Below are 23,501 nucleotides of genomic sequence, written 5' to 3'. Positions count from 1 at the left end.
CTGCTGCCACCGGCGTTTGCAACAAACGAGTAGCTTTATTGGCATCTCAGAGGCAAGTACTCAAAAGAACAATTCTGTCTACAGGATTAACATCTGTCGATGTAATACCAGCAGCACGAAGTCTGCACTCCTGAAATGCCGCATTCAAAAACATCGAAAAGTGTTACGTGTGAAATCATGATGCTTGCCATCAGATTTAAAAACTCAAATGGGGTTAAACAAAAAAATAAGAAATCGTGAAGTGTTATCTTTCAGTGGAATCTTGTTTGCAGTTTCCTTCTGCATTTTCCAAAAATGCAAGGAATAGTCTGTTATTAAATCTGACCTTGATCGTATTTTTTTAATATGTCAGAATAATGGTGGTTTTAAAACCGAGTTGTCATGGGATTAGAATCCATTCAAGGAAAGATGTTCCTATGGCAACTAACCACACACCATTCCCTAAATCTGCAGACCCCAGCGTTGTAGCAATGAATTTAGCATTAGATAATTACATCGGAACATATTAAGACGTGAACAACATGAAAATAAATCAATCTGGAGGCGATTGTTTATTTTAAAATAGCAATTAACCAATACACATAGATGACCTGAAACATGATACAGTGGCAACCCAGTTTTCCATATGAATATATTGCAGCAAGGAATTTTAAATAATTGTCTATCAAATAACCTGTAAAAATATGTGGCATCTCACTATTCAGACGAAGAAATGGAATTTCTGAGGAAAGTGGAAATTGTATCAGCGTCTTCAAGAAGCAAAGCATCATATGGCTCCTGGATTACCTTCATGGTTTGTGGGTCTCAAACCGTACTTTATTTCTGTATGTGTTTAGTCTCCCACAACCAAAAAGCTATCTAAATTCATAAGGTTTGATGTTACACTTCTGCGTTTCTAGCCATTCTGAACTAATTAGGAGAACAGTAAAATGCATCGAAAAAAGTAGGACACTGTTTAGTTCTATTTCTTTATTGTAACTTTTAGGGTTGGCAGAGTTTTAGTAACTTTTAAATAAAAAGTAGAATGATACAAATACTTGATTGTATAATGCGATTGAAGAATACAAGTGAAAAAGAAAATCCATAGACGGACATGTGTGAATCCTGGATTGTTGATGAGTGCAGCATGGAAGAACCCGTTTCCTGTGAGCCAGTTTGTATCTATGTGCTTCTTGGTGAAGTCACTTCGTGGGTGTGTATCCAGACAGGAGTCTGGGGTGTTAGTATCCTGTTCAACTCTACCAGGTCTGACCGGAGTGTGGGTAGGTGTGGGCATTGTAGGGTGTATGTGTTTAAGCTCCCACCCACAAACAAAAAGGTATCTACATTGTACTGGGGCGGGGGGGGGGTTCTGTATTGGAATAGTAGAAGTGGTGCATGTTTATGCAGAGAAATCTCTGTTCAGTTCCTCTGAAATTAGTGTGGGCTGTTGAGTGGTTCTAGAAGAAGACTTTCAGCTGCAGTGATTGTGGTGAGCCACACATGCACGTGTGTGCTGTTTTGTATCAGGCAAGTGGCTCTTGTCAGCTTTTGGTTCATTACTGGGGTGGTAGTTTGTGTGTGCTCTATTTGTTCTTGAGGAAAGGTCTTGATGTTCCATGTTCCATGTTCCTTGTCGAGGATGCGTGAGCGAAATCACCCCCTTGCAGTAGCATCAGTGCTGTTTCTCCTCTTTAGGCCTGGTGAACAACCAGGTTTGCAGAGATTTTCTCAAGATGAAATGGTATTCCATTGTACAAACTGTATTAAATGCCTTATTCTGGACTAAAAACGGAGGTACTGTTGAAGGGTTGGACTGTCAATAGTGCTGTGTTGCTGGATCTAAGCAGCCCGACATATAGACGCCATGGTGTGCATTACAAGGGGTTTTAAACTACGTCCTGCCTTTGACTGGGAGCTAATGGAATGTCTAGAGTCCTGAGGTGATGTGTTTTCATCTCTCAAGTCTCAGGAAGAGCCGCGCGGCTGAGGTTTGTACTCTTTGTAGATCCTTCAGTAGGTAGTCTGGAAGGTCTAGGTAATGTTTGCTAGTGTAGTCAAGTCTACCAAGTATACCAAGGCGATGACTGCTATTAGTCCGGGTGGGTATGGTGTAACAAATAAATATTGGATGAAATAATCCACTTCTAACTATTGATTTATCCACTGGTTCGAGGGTGAGGGACATATTGTGCATTCCACTTCTTAGAAGCTGGAGGAATCTAGGATAAGAACACAAATTATTTCTATAATCAATATTAAAATTATTATTATTATTATTATTATTATTATTATCCACTAGGAATCAGAAATCTAAGGTTTCAATGTTGGTTCGGAGCATACTTCAATTTTTCCAGCAAATAAATAGTTGCAGAGTTTGTTGTTTTTGTGATGCAGTTCATGAATCATATTTAGTTTGGTTGAGTTTTAGTCTGTTTGTCATCCTCCATTATTTTTGAAAAGGGATCGTCAAGATACAGGTGATAAATACCAAAAATGACAGGTAGTTGGCCTGATCAATGAATGTGATCTAGAAGCAAATTATAAGGCAGGGAGGAGGGGAAAATGTATAAGAGTATAACTCAGTGGATATTTTAGTTTATTTTGTGTTAATATACATACATGTTGAAGTCTACAAACTTTGGGAATGCAACATTTAAGTAACAATAAAACCAGCATTGCTGAAATCTAAGCTCACTCTTCTTTTTTATTGTTACTAATGTGTAAACGTTTTGATCTGTTAATACCATTTTGGGTTTAGTTTTGTATACGTGTAATGGGGCAGATCAATAGGCAGGTAATACCCTCTGCCACTACTCAGATGAGTATGCAAGTACCGATTTCAATTCCTGGCCCACACCAGTATCGTCCAGTGAGAAACGATACCTGCTGAGACAAATTTAAGAGTTATAGGGAGTGTACATGGGCCTTGAGAACGACCAGTGGTCGAAACACGTGTCGGCTGTGTTTTTCTCTAGAAGAATTGAAAACATTCTTATTGAAGGAACACTTGGAGTGACTTTATGAATAATGATGTTGGACTTGTAAAAATGTAAAAACTTAGATCAAGTGTACGGTGTGAGTGCAAGATATCCTCCCAAACTACAATCTTTTCTGTTTACCTGCTGAGACAGCCCTATCGCCCCAGGAGTCCAGGGTGGAATACGGCACCAACTAAGACCGTGAAGTTGTCGTTATGAATAGAATAGATGGTGTAACAAGTAGGATGACAGGTAGTAGTTACTATACATATATACAGAGATAGAGAATCCCTGGATGACTATACACATATACACAAAGTACATGTAGTAGACATAAGAACATATAGACATGAATATCACATAGACGTTGATTGATAAATTGATTGATTGTTTATATATATAGCGCCTACACACAATGTGTTTCAAAGCGCTTCAAGGAAGGGAGGGAACATGGGAAAAAACAGTGACATTCTTACAAGTCCTTGATACAATCAGAATGTGAAAAATTAACTATCAGATACAACCTGGCGACATTTCAGATAGTGCAAGTGCTATAGACAATGATGGAGAGGGGAGGGGGCTACATTACTATTCCTGACGACAATTGAGATAGTGCCAGAATTAACAAGAGGAGGGGGGAGGGGTTGGAGTAGAGGGAGAAAGAGAAGAACAAAAAAAGCGACTATCATACTAGGCCTGATGACATTTCAGATAGTGCTGGAGGGGGCGAGGCTAGGAGAAAACAAAAGGGAAAGGGGCAGACAAAACAAGCTGCTATCAAATAGGTCGGGAGGCATAAGTGATAGAGTAAGAGCAGTTGACAGTGATAGGGAGGGGAGGAGGGCAAGATAATGAGACAGACAAGCGTCTACATTACTATGCCTGGCGACAATTGAGGTAGTGCCGGAATTAACAAGAGGAGGGGGGTTAGGAGGGGTTAGGAGGGGTAGGAGTAGAAGTAGAGGGATAGAGGAAAAAGGGTAAGAACAAAACAAGCAACTATCATACTAGACCTGACAACATTTCAGATAGTGCTGGAGTGGACGAGGTAGGAGAAAAACAAAAAGAGGGGGGGGCAAACAGGCTGCTAACAAACTGGTCAGGCGACATATCTGAAAAGCATAAGTGCTAAGGATACAGTGGGGGAGGGGGAAGAAGGTGATACAGCAAGAAGAGGGAATTTCAAGTCGGCAGGCATCACAGTGGGGTGTAGGGGGTGGACAGGGATATCACAAGGGACAAGAGGGTTGGGTGGAGAGAGGTGGAGAAACAAGAGGGGAGAATGAAAACAGTTGCAGGAGTCAGAAATAACACATAATGTTACAAGAGAACAATCAAATGCAACCAGGATTCAAGTTGAGGAAGGTCACAGCATGATTCATGGACACCATGAGAATGAGATGAAGTGGAAGTCCAGCATTAAAAGTAGAAAGAGGGTGGAGCACCAAGAGTCCATGAGTACATAGAAAGTCAGAAATCTCAATGTTGGTTACACGATGGTAGCAGTGAACAAAGTGTATCAAGACAGCTCCAGCAGAAGGGGGGGCACAGAACAAAAGCATGAGGGACCGGAAGGTGGGGTGAGGAACATCACAGGGGACAGGAGGGGGGTGGGGGCACATGGGTACAACACGGGGGACTGGAGGGGGTGGGGGGCATATGGGTACAACACAGGGGGGAAGAGGGGGGTGGGGGGCACATGGGAACAACACAAAGGACTAGAGGGGTTGGGGGCACATGGGAACAAAACACGGGGCAGGAGGGGGGCAAATGGGAACAACACAGGGGGCAAGAGGGGGGGCACATGGGAACAACACGGGGGACTGGAGAGGGGTGGGGCACTTGAGAACATGGGAACAATAGGGGGAGGAGGGGGTGAGGGGGCACAAGGGAACAACACAGGGGACCCGAGAGGGGTGGGGGCACATGGGAACAACACATGGGATTGGAGAGGGATGGGGCACATGGGAACATCATGGGGGACTGGGGCCACATGGGAACAACACGGGGGACAAGAGGGGATGGGGGGGCACATGAGGAACAACACGAGGGCAAGAAGGGGGTGGGGGCACATGGGAACATCATGGGGGACTGGGGCCACATGGGAACAACACGGGGGACAAGAGGGGATGGGGGGCACATGAGGAACAACACGAGGGCAAGAAGGGGGTGGGGTCACATGGGAACAACACAGGGCTGTGGGGGGCACATGGAAACAACACAGGGCTGGAGAGGGGTGGGGCCAAATGGGAACAACACTGGGGACTGGAGGGGGGTGAGGGGCACATGGGAAAAACACGTTGGACTGGAGAGGGGTGTGGGGCACATGGGAGCAACACAGGGGACTGGAGAAGGGTGGGGGCACATGGTAACAACACAGGGGACAAGAGGGGGGCAGGGGACAAATGGGAACAACACAGGGGACTGGTGGGGGCACATAGGAGCAACACGGGGGACTGGAGAGGGGTGAGAGCACATGGGAACAGCACAGGGGACTGGAGAGGGGTGGGGGCACATGGGAACAACACAGGGGGTGAGAGGGCGATGGGGGCACATGGGAACAACATAGGTGACTGGAGTGGGGTGAGTGGCACATGGGAACAACACAGAGGACTGGAGAGGGGTGGGGGGCACATGTGAGCAACATGGGGGGCAAAAGGTGGATGGGGACACAAGGGAAACACGGGGGACTGGAGAGGGGTGTGTAGCACATGAGAACAACACAGGGGTGCAAGGGGGGGGGCACATGGGAACAACACGGGGGACTGGAGGGGGTGGAGGGCACATGGGAACAACACGGGGGCAAAAGGTGGGGGATGGGGGCACATGGGAATAGCACAGGGGGCTGGAGAGTGGTGGGGGCACATGGGAACAACACAGGGGGCTCGAGAGTGGTGGGGGCACATGGGAACAACACGGGGGACTGGAGGGGGTGGGGGGCACATGGGAACAACACAGGGGACTGGAGAGGGGTGGGGGCCCATGGGAAAAGCACAGGGGCAAGAGGGTGGTGGGGTGGGGTGGGGGTCACATGGGAAGAACACAGGGGCAAGGGGGGGCACATGGGATCAACACGGGGGGCAAGTGGTGGTTGGGGGGCACATGGAAACAACACAGGGCTGGAGAGGGGTGGGGCCAAATGGGAACAACACTGGGGACTGGAGGGGGGTGTGGGGCACATGGGAAAAACACGTATATGTATATGCAAGGGGGGAGTGGAAAACATACCTGAAGCAGACAGGGGCCTTGGGAGTGGGCCTTTGGTGAGTGGGCCGACTAAAACCTGCTGGTCCCCAGTTGGTCAAAAAAAGCTTGTCAATGGCCAATCAGAGCACACAAGTGTGCTGGCAAAACATGCTAACAGAGACAAAAGCCGCAGCCATCTTGAAATTGCCGCGATTTCAGCTGAAAGTAGTGGCAGCACAAACATATGCTGCATGAGAACAGCACGGTGGCCACAAGAAAGCAGAGCCCAGCAGCATGATGGCAGTAATCACAGCATTTCAGGTGAAAATAAATTCATATCAGCTTTTTTATTTTTCAAAATTTCAATATTTGCAAACATTATCTAGGGCACTGCAAAATGCCTTAGATGGCCTTCCTACCTCCGGATAGGATGTAAGCAGGTCAGCAGAGCCTGAAGAATACTCGCACACAGACATGAAGAACATATGCATGCAGACATGAAAGAAATGTGCACATAGTGTCAAGGGTTTTGACCCATGTCAAACTAAATCAATAGACTGGGGGAATGTGGGGATGAGCTATCGCCGCCCACATTCACGCTAGAATAGGAGAACTGCGCAGTTGGCACGAGACCACTCCAATGATACAACCTTCTTGTGGGGGGTTCCACATCACCACTCTACTGCAAGGATGCCATCAAAACAATGTTAAGCAAGGGTCCTATACTATCAAGTAAAAGACAACTCTATTGAAATGCAGTAATTCAAGACAACTCAAAAATGGATGCAGTACCGACAAATTCCCCAAGGTGGCGCTAGCGGTCTAAACTCTGACAGGGAAAATGTATTTAGGAGTTGCAAGAGGGGAGGGACTTCAAAACTTGTTGGTTAATTGAAAATCTAGCCAGCTGCTGTTCCCAGAGGCCAAGAGGCTGGGAAACCTTAACACCTCAGAGATTCCACACCAGGAGGCAGGATATCACATGACCTTGTTGATTGATTGAGGAGAGACTTCCAGGCAGCCTGCTGGAGCCCACACAAAAGGCTCTTTCTGTTGAATGGGGTATGTTAATTTTGAGTGTTTCCTGTCAACAGCCCACTGCCAGCAAGGAGAGACATGTGATCACTGACCCACCCAGACTTCTGGAGGCGGACCCAAACACTTGGGGGGTTGAATTGCAACAAATATATATTTTATAGAAACGGTGATAATTTATTGCAACCAAATGACAGGAATGTACAACTTTGAGAGTCTTAGTTTGAAAAATGCCCTCACGATTTGAGCCCAAACTCCAATTTGTACCATGTTCTGGGGCAAAACCCTGCTAATTATGATTATTGTAGACAATGTGCTTAAGCTAGAGACTTGGAAAGTTACTTGGATATATGTGGAAGGGAAATGTACCTTTGTATAATTTTTGATGAAAAACCAATGTTGCAAAACCCACTAAAATCGAAAATAAGTTGCCATTTTTGAATGCAAGCACCTAGAAACGCCAGAGTCGGGACAGGGACTATCTTTAGTAATATATGATGTGTGTATGTGATGTCAAACAACTGTGTACCTGGGAAATATGTATTTGGATCAGGAATAGATTTGTGTGCACATTGACCAGGGGAGTGTCATTTCTGCAGGTCATAAAAATGACATCACTCTGACACACTATCCCTTCGCAAATCAGGGACCATAGAATCTATTGACCTATCAAATCAAGAGAGGGGCAGGCTTAGGGATGCTAGCCTCTCCACCCACTTTTAAAACACATAAAAAGAGACTGCTGGGACAGGTAGGGACATTCAATTCCATTTGCTGCGGAGCATGCTGACCGACGACTTCACATCCAGAGATCCAACACTTAGACTTCCAAGCTAAACATAGACTACAGAACTTTGAACCTAGATGGCCCACTGCAAGCAAAAGTATTCTCAGCAGGGCTTTAGAATCCAGCAAACCTAACCAAACTATTCAACAGCAGGGCGAGCTGTTTGAATTCTGTGTCAAGAACTTTTGCCAGTACCCAGAAAGCAGTGTTACATCCAGAATCCACTTGATCCGGACCGGAAGCAGACCAGAGATCCAGAGAACCACAGGCCTCTGTATCCAGAGAGCTGACCCAGATCGCTGTGAAGTGCCGAGACCAGAACCGGAGTCCAGTCCAAAACCTGACCAGATCCGTGGCGAGGCCCATTCCTGCCCAAAATATATTGTGAGTACCGCCAGAACTGTGCAGAACCCAATCTCTTAGTTAAAATAATCTAATTTAAGCTATTTTAACCTAATTAGAACAGCCTTCTAGAAATCGTGTCATATGTCATTTTTAAAGCTGCACAACTGTCACCTGTCAATTCTGCACCTGCAAGCTGTCACCTGTCATTTTGAGTTTTACTGTAAATCCGAAAATCTACCTTTATTAAATCATCCGTATCTCCGGAAACCGTTTGTGCTAGGAACGAGATTTAAATTTCATCTGAAAGCTTCGAATCAATCTAGGCTTTCCAACGAACCTAGAACCGACTCCCTATACTTTTTCTGTAATCGTGAGACACGCACTCGCGAAATTTACCGCGATTTGCGATTTGGCCCGATTTCTTTATCTGTAGAAATCAGCAGCTTTTTGCTTCTCTTTGCTAAAATTCATTTGCAATCTGCTAATCATTCGTAGAGTATTGTTAAAGTGAGCCTGAACTAATATGAAGTAGCCATCACCCCACCCTGAATCTCTACAGGGAATTAAAATCAGTTAGCACATTTTCCCATCCATTTGCATCACATTTAAAAGCATTTTGGGGCGTGTTTCAAACCTCTACCTGTTTTCCTCTAAGCTTGCTGGGGGGGAACTGCATTTCGTATTGCATTTTGTTGGGATTCTTGAAGACTGTGTGCTCTCCTTCCATTTCTTACATTGCCTAAGGGGGGAGTGAATTGTCAAGGAAAAGTGATTACATTGTCTTTTGTTGAAGCCATATCAAGTTATCTTCTGTACTGCATTTTATTCCACCTGGCATGTCATTGAAACCATCAAGCATTTTCAGCTACCTCATCCTCTACACTACTCCTAAGTAACCAAATCAGTGTACCCCTGTAACATTATCCATTGTTGATCACGGTCATATTCTGAAGTGTGATATCAGTTATCAATTTATTTATAAAGTGTGATAGATATATATTGTTGAATTGCCCAAATAAACCTTTTAAATTTGCAAAACAAACCTACTTCTTGGCTCAGTGGGGTCAGGGGGGGTGTTATACAGGGGTTATCATCCAGAGTACTGAACTGGACATAAAAATACACCAATAAGGGTTTTCCTCAGCATCCCAGACTAGGCATTGACTTAACTGTAGTGTTGATTGAATATCGCTTACAAAAGTGGGGGCTCGGAGCTGGGATATTCTGGGTTAGATTTACCACTTGTGAAGATTAATACAGTGTGCCAACTCACCAGATACACATATCCGGTTAGATCACCACGCTGTTTTATACTGTGAAAGCATCCCTCAAAGGAACGCTCTAAGGAAACGGTCTGTTTTGCAAAATAAAATACAAACTTCTGTAAGTCAGGAAGGAACTCAAATTCCAGAATGACGACCTTGGTAGATATGAAAATAGCCAGAAAGCACCTCTTACATAAGCTATTTGTGAGAGGTGAGTGGACTCATCAGGACCAAACGGTCTGGTTGCAGGCAATCGCGCAACAGGTCACTGAAACATGGTCAGATAAATGGAGAGATCAGGGTCCATTACATGTGGCCCTGAGTGAATTATATATGGCTCCTAAAGCTAAAGATGAACACGACAAGATGGTTATGATAGCGGCATATTTGTAACTATATATGGGAGCCATGCAGGACAAATGTGCTGAAGGCCAAGATCTGGCAAGTAGGCAAAAGATGGCATTAGAAAAGGCCCAATCTGACCTGGTCTCTTCTGAGCAGAGGCTGCAGAGGAGCCAGGAGTCAGAAAATGATAGTAGGCAGTATATCATTAAAATAAAAGAGAACATGGATATACTGCAACAGGAAAAGACAGACCAGGATACCAGAATTCTGGCTTTGCAGAAGAAGCACCAAGACAGTTTGGACTCCTTACTGCAGAGCCAGCAAAAGCTGGAGCAACAGATCAATTTCAACAGGGCATGCACAGAGCAGGTAGCCACCCTACAAATCCAACTAGACAGAGAGAAAGAGGAAAGCAACAAATTGATTTTGAAAGACCTGGATACCCAGGCAGAGTTTGATGAAGAACGCCAGAAAGCTGGTGCCTTTCAAAGGCAGAGGAACGACCTGGCGTCGCAAATGCAGGCTCTTGGTCAGGAAAAGGATATCTTAGGCCAGGAAGTCTGCCATTTAAAAAGAAAAATTGAAGAAAATCACTTGGCCCTCCAGGGGCTGGGTGACCTCCAAAAAGAGCATCAGGGCTTGCTATATCACACCAGGAGGGTGGAGGAGGCTCTGGCAAGAAAGGAGCAGGCCAGTAGGGATGGGACTGAGGAGGTAACCCTCCAGCAGCAGAGACTGGCCCAGTACTCCAGGACCAATCAGGAGGCACAGAGAGAAAATGAGGCTCTCTGTCAGCACAATGAGAGGCTCCAGCAACAGGTAGCGATGCAGGAGAGACTGATAGAGTCCAGTAAGGCCTTAACTGAGGAACTGAAAGCGCAGGCTCTTGCATTGCAACAGGGAACAGGGGCGGATAGAGATGAGGTTCGCTGGGAAAGAGAAACTCCTGAGCATAACCTCAGGAGCCCTAGTGCCAGAGGCCTTCACCTCTACCAGTCCCTGGAATCTGCCACCCCCATGTTCCCTGGCGCACATGAGCACGGGGCCACAGGGATGGCAGATTACTATCCAGCTAAAAGTATGGGGCTCATAGGCCAGTACCACCCAGGAATGGAGGGGCGGGCATCCGGGTATGGGCACCCAAGCACAGTGCAATTTAGTGGGGAACCCCAGGAGAGTAGGCCCACTAAGGGCATCCTCAAAACCTCTGCCCAGTTAGGTCAGTGGGCGGGATACCCAGCAAATCCTGGTAGCAAGGAGGGATCTGAAGACTCCTCTGAGCATCACAGGACACAGGAGACCAGGTCCCCACATTCTGCCAGCCATTCCCAGGCTCGCAGAATCCGGGAAAACCTGGAAGATCAGACGGGCACCTCTGAGAGCAGCGCTTCTGAGTCGGAGGATGAATGGACCAGGGTTACCCGAACCAAAAAGGCCAATAAGGCAAAAAGGGCCTTGCTTAAGGACCCATTGAAACAAATTAAGGCAATAAGAATTGTCATCACGCCTTATCATAATAACGCCAAGTATTCTGTCTGGGAACACTTGGAGCTCTATGAGCAAATGATGGAGACTTTCCATTTGAAGGACAGCCAAAGCTGTATTCAATATGTAAAGTAGACCTTCTCACCAGAATACTCCAGTTTCTTTGCAGGGCTGGAGGATCAAAACCATTCAAGGTGGTCCACATACAGGGCGGCCATCTTGAAACATTTTTCTGTGCACAGAAATCCTCAAGAGGCTCACAAGGCAGCCTACAATTTGCAATTTGGGGAGGATCAGTTCCCACAAGAATTTGTGCAGGAATTGAAGCGTGCCTTTGCGCAGACTACCAGAAGGGTTCGCACGGAGAGTGAAGAGTTTGTAAATACGTTTTTCCATGCTCCTTACCCAAATACATAATGACCCAGCTCGTGAGAGATTTTCATGAGAAAAGATCTTTAGACTGGGTCATTGAACAGGCTACCAGGATCTATGAGGTGCAGAAGCCCATCGAAAATAAAAATAATGCGCCGAAAAACCCCAAAACCAACAGCACCCCTGCTGCTGCCAAGGTGGCAGAGGTAAAGGTTGCCCCTGTTTTAGATTTAGAGATGGGGGGCCTAAAAACCTGCCTGCACCAAATAATTCACAGCCCAGAAGGCCCTCGGGCCAGTCACAGACAGGGAGTCGAGGAGGTAGTCCCACAAATGGGGTCCCCCGCTACCCTGACTATGTAAGTCCCCGCTACAAGGGAAACCGACCAGTCCTGGGTTATGTGTGGACTCCTCCAGCCCAAGGGGGGGGATCCAGCCAAGCACCTGACCCGGGGAACTTCCCTCCTAACTTCCCCCAGGAGGGCAGGAATTCACCAAATACTGGGCAGAACTTTTTCCCCATGTATCCACCCAATTTCCAGCCCCAAAATCATCCATCCTTCTTTCCCCAATTCCCTGAGCCCAGACAACCCAATGCGGGAGAGGGGAGGCCAAGGGTGGAGGGGTACCAAAATCTTCCCAATCCAGAGTATTACCAGAGAAGGGATAGCTACCCTTCCCGGGATCAGCCCAGGGGGGAAAATAGAGCCCCGTATCAGCCTGAGCGGGTTTCACAACTTGAGCGCCAGGTCCAAAATATGGCACGAGATCTGGGTCACATACTGAGGGCTCAACAGAACCCTCAGATGAGTATGCCACCGCAGAATGCCCCAAACTCTGTACCTGGTGCTCCAGAACAATGATGGGGGCAGCACCCCGATAACCCACCGGTTCCCAGGGAGGAGGCACAAGGGGAAGGGGGGTGTAAAGCCTTGGAGGAAGCTTCCTTCCCAACTTGTAAACAGCCCCTGGAAAACCAGGAACCGGAAACAAAATCTCCTGCCCCTGAAAGCCTGCCTCCCAAGGAGCAGAGGGGGGGTAGGAGAAACAAAGGACCCAAACAGACCCACTTTGTGGAGGAGGTACAGGTCTTCCAATTTGAGGGAGAGGGATCCTCAGTAGATCCTGGGAAAAGGATCTTTTCCTTCAGAGATAGGGAACTCCTCCCAAGGAAAAATGGGTCCCCAGGGATGCCAATTCAGACTGGGGAGATGTGGAGACTGAGCTACAGCCGCCCATCATCTCATCCCAGAACCGACAATACCAAAATCCCAAGGGTCAAACCCATCCTGATGACTGCCTCCAAAAAGGGGGGGGCGGCCCAGAACCCGAAACCATTTCCAGTTGCCAACTTTTTCTTTCAGATTCCCCAGGCTCTCCACAGAATTCTGCCCAAATCTCTTCGCTAGCAATGTCCAAAACCAGAAAGTTAGCCCACCAGTTGTCCAAAAATGTGCATTATCTGTGCCCCCTTGAGGAGAAGGAGGGAAGATATTATGCCCAGGTACAAGTACAGGGGCAGAGTACAATTTCGGCACTGGTGGACACTGGATCCCAAGCTACCCTTCTGTCCAAAAGGGCCTTTGATGAACTAAATGCAGGAAGGGGGAGAATTACCGTATCCCTCTCACCTCTCTTCCTGGACAACTGCAGAACTTTGACGGGAAGGAAATTCCTGTCGAGGGGACTGCAGATTTGGACATCAAAATTGGGCGACACAAGGTGAAACACCCGGTCATAGTAGTGACTCAAGAGGGCACCCCTTGTTTACTAGGGAATGACCTCCTGAGAAGGTTTTCACCCCTAATAGATTGCGTAAACAAGGTCCTCTGGACCCAGACTAGCCGACCAATAAAATTAAAACAGAGTGTCAACCATGTTAGTTTAAACCGCACCTGCCACATGGTTGAACAAAAATCTGACCAAGTAGAATTTCACTTCCAGAACAACCAAATTCCAGACGTGACAGTAATAGCAGTAGGACAACAGACTGGTGATGGGGGGTCCTCTCTATTTCTGAAAATCAACCTTCCTTCCAGTTTAAGGTGGTATTCCACATTGGAAGGAAACACTCTGAAATTCTTCACCAATCCACAATCAGACACTCCCACTCCTATAGTCCAGAAAGGTGTGAAATCAGCTCAGAGCCTGGCTGATATTCAGCAAATTGGAGAGCAGTTGTTCATCCCTGTTCAGTCAAATGATGGGAAGGACTCTGTTCTCGCTCGAGTGGGTGTGAACAACGGTAAGAGCTTCATTAGCGAAGCCATGTTCCGTCAACTCCCAAAAGATCCAGCCATTCCCACATTCAAACTGATAGACAAATGGGAAATAGACCTGGAAGCACCCAATTCAAAACATCTCCTGCCAAGCAAGTGTATGCTCAAAATCTCCATTGGCAACAAGAGCATAGTCCATAATTGTTGGGTCGTGCAAGACTTCACTGCCGCCTTTTACTTAGGCAGTGACATTCTCAATCGCTTTGCCATTAGTTTGGACCTAATAAACTTCAAAGCTTGGTCCTGATTAGCGGATAATCCCATGGGCTTTGATGATCAAGAAAAAGCATTTAGGTCAGCTCAATTGCTACCTTACGCAGTTGAAATTCAGCTTAAAGAGGAAGTCACCATCCCAGAAAGGACCCGACAATTCTCCCTGGAAGTGAAAGTTAAAAGAGGACAAAAATTGAAAAACCCTGATGCTTATATTCATCTAAATGCTTCTCTCCAACAGCAAGGGTTAGGGGTAAAACCAACACCATTAGTCAACATAGAACATGACACCATTCCAATAGAGGTGGATAACAGCGACTTAAAGAGTATTACTCTAGCCGCAGGCACCATTATTGGAATGGCGGTTGATGACCAACATTTCTCCATTGATTTAGGAAATGAACTGTTAGGACCGATCCCCCAGGACTGTTTTGACAATGACAATGAGGACAATACAACACCAGACAGGATTTTCACCCGGCATGGGGGGAACTTCCTGGTGTACACTTCTTGCCCTTATGGTAAGGAAGATGTGACTTGTGACTTCAGGAGGGATGAGGTGATTTTCCAGGTCCATGAGGGCTGCCTTTCCCACCTGAAGCCTCCAGTCCAAATCAGCACTCTGACCAGGGACTTCTCCACCCAGCTGGAGGAGGCCGCTGAGATAGCCAAACCAGAAGTCTTTCCAGGCTTCAGGCAGATGGTGGAAGAGAGAGTCAACCTAGCTGATGCCTGTGTGACTCTGGAACAGAAGCAAAAGTTAAACAACTTTTCTTGGATTTCCAAGATCTCTTTGCGGTAGACTCATATGACTGTGGTTGCACCGACATCCACACCACAACAATTCCCACGGACCCTGGAATGACTCCAGTGTTTGTGAAGCAATATCGTTTGCCTCTCGCATCCATGGAGTCCCTTACTGAAATAATTAAGAACCTAGAGTCCCGGGGAATAATCCGTCCAGTACACAGCACCTTGAATAATCCGGTGCTGGGAATATTGAAGCCAAACGGCCAGTGGAGACTCTGCGCCGACCTTAGGGAGCTCAACAAACGGGTCCATACTTCCCGATGGCCTCTTCCCTACATTGACCAAGGGCTGGCCCAGATTCAGGGGTCACAGGTATTCACAGCAATAGACCTGACCAATGGATACTGGACCATGCCTGTCAGTAGGGAGGACCAATACAAACTGGCTTTTACCTTTGGGGGCCAGCAATACACATAGACCCAGATCCCTTCGGATACCTCAACTTCGGCAATGAATTCAACATTTTCCTACATAAGGCCATGCCCGACCTGGGTGCGAGGGGTAACCTGGCTTATGTAGATGATGTCCTCATCAAAAGTTCATCTGTGGAGGAACACATAGCGGAGATCCGTTATGTTCTGGCGCAGTTGAGGGCTGCCGGAGCAAAACTTTCCTTCCAGAAAGCACAGTGGTGTAGAACCCGTGTTAATTTCTTGGGGCATGAGATTACTCCTCAGGGTCTCTGTCCCCAAGAAAAGAAAGTGGAAGCACTTCAGAAGCTGAAAGACCCCACAACGCTGCGGGAACAAAGGAGCCTCCTTGGACTGACTAATTACAGCAGAAAGTTCATTGAAGGCTACGTAGAGATCACCAGACCCCTGATTCATCTCTTGAAGGGGGGGTCAAGTCGGAATGGGGTCCAGAACAATCCGAGGCAGTAAGACAACTCAAGAGAAGCCTCTCGCAAGCGCCTTGCCTAGCTTACCCTGTCAGAAACAAGGAGTTCTTCCTGGAGACAGGGTTCTCTAATACGTGCTTGACGGCAGTATTATACCAAAAGCATGACAAGGTCAATAAAGTAATCTCCTATGCGAGCAAAAATGTATCCTCTGTGGAGGAAAAATTCAACGATTGTGAGAAGGCACTCCTGGCAACGGTGTGGGCATTGAAGAATTACCGCCCGTTTATCCAGGGGGAACACATCATAGTGGAGACTCCACACCAGCCTCTGCAATATCTCCAAAGTGACAGAATCCGGGCGGAAATGTGAGTAATTCCCGAATTACTTCCTGGATTCTGTCAATGCAAGGCTTTCCTGTGGAGGTCAGATATGGCCACAACAAGAAGAGTCCCCTCGCGCAAGGTCTGGCTGACTTGCATGATTGTGCCAGAGAAAACTGTCTCGAGGACGAAAGTCTAAAAATCAAGGACAACATGGAGGCATACCTTAATTCCCCACACAAAGTCTTTGAAGAAGACAAGTGTGAGGGAATGCCCACTGTCTATGTGGATGGATGCTCGTACCATGTTGACAACGATGGGGAGAAAGAACTGGTGGCCGGCGTAGGGAATGCATGGGTGAATGAGTCCCCAGAACCCTCTGCTGGATACAAAATTAGTCCCCGAAGTAGTCAGGTGGCAGAGTTGATGGCTGTGCATCAGGCCATCCTCACTGCCGTCCAACATCAACTCCACGAACTAGTCATAATCACAGATTTGGATTATGTACGGAACGGGTTCGTGGAGCACCTGGTTAATTGGAAAACCAGAGGCATCTTATGTGCTAATAACAAACCCTTGAAACATGGGAAGTTAATTCAAAACATTGATGATCTGGTCACATCGAATGGGATGACCATCTACTGGAAAAAGATCAAGGGTCATTCCAAAGTTGAGGGACCAGACAAAACTGGAAATGACTTAGCTGATCAGCTGGCCAAAACCGGGGCCATCCAAGGGGATCTAATCGAAATAGAGTCCCTGTTGGGGGAAATCCAGGTCACTGCTATCACTAGGTCCCAGACAAATGCTCACAATGATCTTTCAACTGCTCAATGGAGTAAGGAGACCCCTGATGCTGATTTGATTACAGCTCAGAAGGGGGATCCAATAACTGGTAAGTTTTACCAACACATTGAGGACCCTGAGAACTTTCCCCTGACGGATAACGATTACATTGGGAAGGAGGACCTAAGAGTGTTGATGAAATGTCCAAAAAGGTTCCGAATCCAAGACGGTTTGTTGGTAAGGAAATCCCAAGCTGGCCATGATCAGTGGGTGGTCCCTACCTCATTCCGAAGCCTGATGTTAAGTCATGCCCATGATGCGGCCACCTCCGGTCATAGGGGGTTTCACACAACACTGGAAATCTTATGAGAGGTTGCATACTAGCCACACATGGGGCAGGACCTCAACCAATACTTGAAGGGGTGTCTTGTGTGTGCACAATTTCAGCCATCATCCCTCACACACCGTGCGCCTCTCCAAAAGAGGGGGATGACACTGCCATGGTCAGATTTGCAAATCGACTTTGTAGGCCCTGTGATTCGCTCGTCTAGAGGAAACAAGTACATGTTGACCGTTATATGCTTGTTTACTAAGTGGGTGGAATGTCTCCCAGCCCCAAACTGCAAGGCAGAAACAGCAGCTGCCCTGATGATTAACCACATCTTTTCACCTTTTGGTCTACATCAAAGGATTGAGTCAGACAGAGGTAGCCACTTCACCAGTGAAGTCATGACAAAGATGTGGGAGATACTGGGGGTTAAAAGGAAGTTACACATCGCTTACAGGCCAGCGTCTTCTGGAGCAGTGGAGAGATACAACTGAACCATTGTGAGCATCTTAAAAAAGTGTGTGGCAGATTCTGGGCCAAGTTGGGATATCCGACTACCTCTGGTCCTAATGGCCATCAGATCTACCCCTTCATCTGCAACCAAAATGTCACCATTTGAGTTGATGACGGGGCGCAAGATGGTGCTTCCCCAGCATTTGCTCTACAGGACCCAAGAGCAGACACTGATAAATCCCTCCACAACTCATGAGTATGTGGAGAATTTAAGGAAACACCTTCAACATGCTTTTGCCTATGCTCAGCGGAATCTAGAAAGATCAGCCGAAAGCATGAAGACCCACTATGATTTCAAAACTACCCGAAAGGAATATAAGGTGGGTGATCGGGTCTATCTATACAATTTCCAAAGGAACCAGGCCAAACAGCGAAAATTCTTGCCTACATGGAAGGGACCGTTTGAAATTATAGACAAGATCTCCCCTCTTGCCTATAAGATCTGTATCCCCAAAGGCAGTTCGGCAGAGGGGGAAGATAAATGGGTCCATATAAATCAGCTAAAGTGTTGCCATCCCAGGCACACTCTGCAACAACTGGAGGAGTCCTCTGCAATACCAGATGGGACGGCTCCAGAGTAATTCAATTCCAACCCTAAAATATCCCACATATAGTCTCTAAAATATTATGATTTGAAAAAAAAATGTCTTATAATTGTATCTTGTTTTTTGTTAAAATAAGAACGCAAATGTTTTGACTATAAAATGTATATGCCACCCCACTATATCAATGGTGGGGAAGAAATGTCTACGAATAGGTATTGCCGCTTTCCTTTGTCGTCCTAGGAGAAAGAAAACCTGGAGACTGGCCAAGGAGGACGATCCGGGGACCGGGAGCAGAGACCCGAGGGGCCCGGGGTACCGCCCAATATTCCCATCAGGACCGGCGAGGAGAACCGATCGATCCAACTGGGTGGAGGAAAAGATGCTGAACTGTGCCATCCACAGAATTGGAAGAAGATAATGGGGACATACCAGCGCAGGGGCTCAAAACCTCCTTTGCACCCGACTTCCCCTCTACTTGAATCAAAGCGCATCCGGGCGGGGGGATTTGTCAAGGGTTTTGACCCATGTCAAACTAAATCAATAGACTGGGTGGATGTGGGGATGAGCTATCGCCGCCCACATGCACGCCAGAATAGGAGAACTGCGCAGTTGGCACAAGACCACTCCAAAGATACAACCTTCTTGTGGGGGGTTCCACATCACCACTCTACTGTAAGGATGCCATCAAAACAATGTTAAGCAAGGGTCCTATACTATCAAGCAAAAGACCACTCTATTGAAATGTAGTAATTCAAGACAACTCAAAAATGGATGCAGTACCGACAAATTCCCCACGGTGGCGCTAGCGGTCTAAACTCTGACAGGGAAACTGTATTTAGGAGTTGCAAGAGGGGCAGGGACTTCAAAGCTTGTTGGTTAATTGAAAATCTAGCCACCTGCTCTTCCCAGAGGCCAAGAGGCTGGGAAACCTTCACACCTCAGAGATTCCATACCAGGAGGCAGGATATCACATGACCCTGTTGATTGATTGAGGAGAGACTTCCAGGCAGCCTGCTGGAGCCCACACAAAAGGCTCTTTCTGTTGAATGGGCTATGTTAATTTTGAGTGTTTCCTGTCAACAGCCCTCTGCCAGCAAGGAGAGACATGTGATCACTGACCCACCCAGACTTCTGGAGGCGGACCCAAACACTTGGGGGGTTGAATTGCAACAAATATATATTTTATAGAAACAGTGATAATTTATTGTACCCAAATGACAGGAATGTACAACTTTGAGAGTCTTAGTTTGAAAAATGCCCTCACGATTTGAGTCCAAACTCCAATTTGTACCATGTTCTGGGGCAAAACCCCGCTAATTATGATTATTGTAGACAATGTGTTTAAGCTAGAGACATGGAAAGTTACTGGGATATATGTGGAAGGGAAATGTACCTTTGTATAATTTTTGATGAAAAACCAATGTTGCAAAACCCACTAAAATCGAAAATAAGTTGCTATTTTTTAATGCAAGCTCCTAGAAACGCCAGAGTCGGGACAGGGACTATCTTTAGTAATATATGATGTGTGTATGTGATGTCAAACAACTGTGTACCTGGGAAATATGTATTTGGATCAGGAATAGATTTGTGTGCACATTGACCAGGGGAGTGTCATTTCTGCAGGTAATAAAAATGACATCACTCTGGCACACTATCCCTTCCCAAATCAGGGACCAAAGAATCTATTGACCTATCAAATCAAGAGAGGGGCAGGCTTAGGGATGCTAGCCTCTCCACCCACTTTTACACACATAAAAAGAGACTGCTGGGACAGGTAGGGACATTCAATTCCATTTGCTGCGGAGCATGCTGACCGACGACTTCACATCCAGAGATCCAACACTTAGACTTCCAAGCTAAACATAGACTACAGAAATTTGAACCTAGAAGGCCCACTGCAAGCAAAAGTATTCTCAGCAGGCCTTCAGAATCCAGCAAACCTAACCAAACTATTCAACAGCCGGGCGAGCTGTTTGAATTCTGTGCCAAGAACTTTTGCCAGTACTCAGAAAGCAGTGTTACATCCAGAATCCACTTGATCCGGACCAGAAGCAGACCAGAGATCCAGAGAACCACAGGCCGCTGCATCCAGAGAGCTGACCCAGATCGCTGTGAAGTGCCGAGACCAGAAACGGAGTACAGTCCAAAATCTGACCAGATCCATGGCGAGGCCCAATCCTGCCCAAAATATATTGTGAGTACCGCCAGAACTGTGCAGAACCCAATCTCTTAGTTAAAATAATCCAATTCAAGCTATTTTAACCTAATTAGAACAGCCTCCTAGAAATCGTGTCATCTGTCATTTTTAAAGCTGCACAACTGTCACCTGTCAATTCTGCAGCTGCAAGCTGTCACCTGTCATTTTGAGTTTGTGCTAGGAACGAGATTTAACTTTCATCCGAAAGCTTTGAATCTTGGCTTTCCAACAAACCTAGAACCGACTTCCTACTCCCTATACTTTTTCTGTAATCGCGAGACACGCACTCACGAAATTTACCGCGATTTGCAATTTGGCCCGATTTCTTCATCTGTAGAAATCAGCAGCATTTTGCTTCTCTTTGCTAAAATTAGTTTGCAATCTGCTAATCATTCATAGAGTATTGTTAAAGTGAGCCTGAACTAATATAAAGTAGCCATCACCCCACCCTGAATCTCTAGAGGGAATTAAAATCAGTTAGCACATTTTCCCATCCATTGGCATCACATTTAAAAGCATTTTGGGCCGTGTTTCAAACCTCTACCTGTTTTCCTCTAAGCTTGCTGTGGGGGAACTGCATTTCGTATTGCATTTTGTTGGGATTCTTGAAGACTGTGTGCTCTCCTTCCATTTCTTACATTGCCTAAGGGGGGAGTGAATTGTCAAGGAAAAGTGATTACATTGTCTTTTGTTGAAGCCATATTAAGTTATCTTCTGTACTGCATTTTATTCCGCCTTGCATGTCATTGAAACCATCAAGCATTTTCAGCTACCTCATTCTCTACACTACTCCTAAGTAACCAAATCAGTGTACCCCTGTAACATTATCCATTGTTGATCACGGTCATATTCTGAAGTGTGATATCAGTTATCAATTTATTTATAAAGTGTGATAGATATATATTGTTGAATTGCCCAAATAAACCTTTTAAATTTGCAAAACAAACCTACTTCTTGGCTCAGTAGGGTCAGGGGGATTCTAAGAGGGGGGTGTTATACAGGGGTTATCATCCAGAGTACTGAACTGGACATAAAAATAGATCAATAAGGGTTTTCCTCAGCATCCCAGACTAGGCATTGACTTAGCTGTAGTGTTGATTGAATATCGCTTACAAAAGACACGAAGAACATATACACGTATATATGCAGCCCCAAAAAATATATTAACATGTACGAGAGGCACAACATGGCAAAAAATCAACCAAGTCACAGCCATTTTCCTAACACAGAGGCCTCAGTAAGTCCTAGAATAAGCAAGTCCTCAAAACCCAAGATGCTGAATTCACAAAATACATATATTTGAGAAACTTTAGCAGAGCCCAAGCAATAGCATACAATAAGAGCCAAGGTCAGAAACTAGGAAGTAAGTCTCTACAAGACCAACCAGATCACGCTATACCAACATGCTCTGTGTGCCACTAGTAAGAAAAGCCAGAGTGGGTGGATCCAGCTTCCCATACCTCACACCCACACACTGGAATGCCCTTCCTCCCACATTCCGATGTGAAGCCTCCCTCATAGCTTTCCGTAAAGCTATGAAAACCATCCTCTTCACTTAAGGCCCTAGTACCAGCATGATTACAAAACATATGACCTACTGCATAAGTTATAAAGACCTACCTCATAAGCTGTATAGACCAACCACTTGAGATGTAATGATATAAGTATGTATGTAGTTTTTTCATAATGTTAAATGCAATTGTGCCTGTACCCCTGTAGCTAAGCTCCTGCAAGTAACATCACCTCAATGCCCCTGGGATGTTTGTGCGGTATATAAATATAAATAAATAAACAAATAAATAAATGAACAGAACGCAGACACAAAATAATGGTTCCCATTATGAGCAGCGGTAAGATCCCCAGTTAATCAATTTTAATAAGAACACAAACATCCATTGGTGTCCAGGTGCATGAGAGCAGTAAACCAAAAGACCTAATAGGAGGTAACTGACTAGCGCCATGAGTGGCCACAAAGAATACAACATTCACATTAGAATTAGCTAAACCCGTAATAAAAAGAAGGAAATCCACTCTCAAACACTCTGACCCATGACCCAGATATGGAAGACACCAGCCATTCATTCTGAGACAAACACAGATAGGGCACGTGAACAATTGCCTCAGCATGCACACAGACACCAGACGGCACACAAGGTTATGTTCAAAGGATAGGGAGGGCCTCATCACATCAGGATGATTAGGAGTATTCATGAATTGGAAACATGGCAGACTACAGAGGTCTCTTCCCCCACTATGTCTCGCTCATATTATGACGTCTCGTCAAAGTGTCCAAGTTTGGCAGGCCAGGTGCCAACCAATGGGAAGTTCTCTTGCCACACCACCTATGATAGATAGTGTTGACCAATTAGCTGACCTTATAATGATGAAATACAGGCCCACATGGAGCCATCAAATAGGTACTCACCAATAGGTTTTGTAACCCCTATGCATCATATACATAGTTTGAGCTATTAACCAACCCCATTTCCCCATAGATTTTGTAAACTGATAATGTGATGTGACATTATTTCTGACGCAATTGTGTAACAAAACTAGCTTGCAGTCATTTGAAATGTGAGAGGTATGAGATGAAAGGCTTGTATGCTGTCCCAGCTTAGAGTTGCTGTTTGAATAAAGCTGGGTTTTGATGTGCACCGGAGTCCTCCATCATCGAGTATTATTTTGACCAATTTATAATCCTGGGCACACTTCCACATACTGTTGTATGTGTTCTTGTTCCTAGTTGACATGTAAATATTAATTGCTGTTTGATGTCAACTGTGGTATGAACATAGTGGCAAGACTATAATGATACTTATAAGATAAGGTTATTTGATATAAGGTGTTGTTGTGGGTGCATGTTTGGGTGTGGGTGCATGTTTGGAGTATA

This window comes from Ambystoma mexicanum, chromosome 5p (genome assembly GCF_040938575.1).
Source record: "Ambystoma mexicanum isolate Mex_15411 chromosome 5p, UKY_AmexF1_1, whole genome shotgun sequence".
NCBI lineage: Eukaryota > Metazoa > Chordata > Amphibia > Caudata > Ambystomatidae > Ambystoma > Ambystoma mexicanum.
This window is presented reverse-complemented; position numbering follows the sequence as displayed.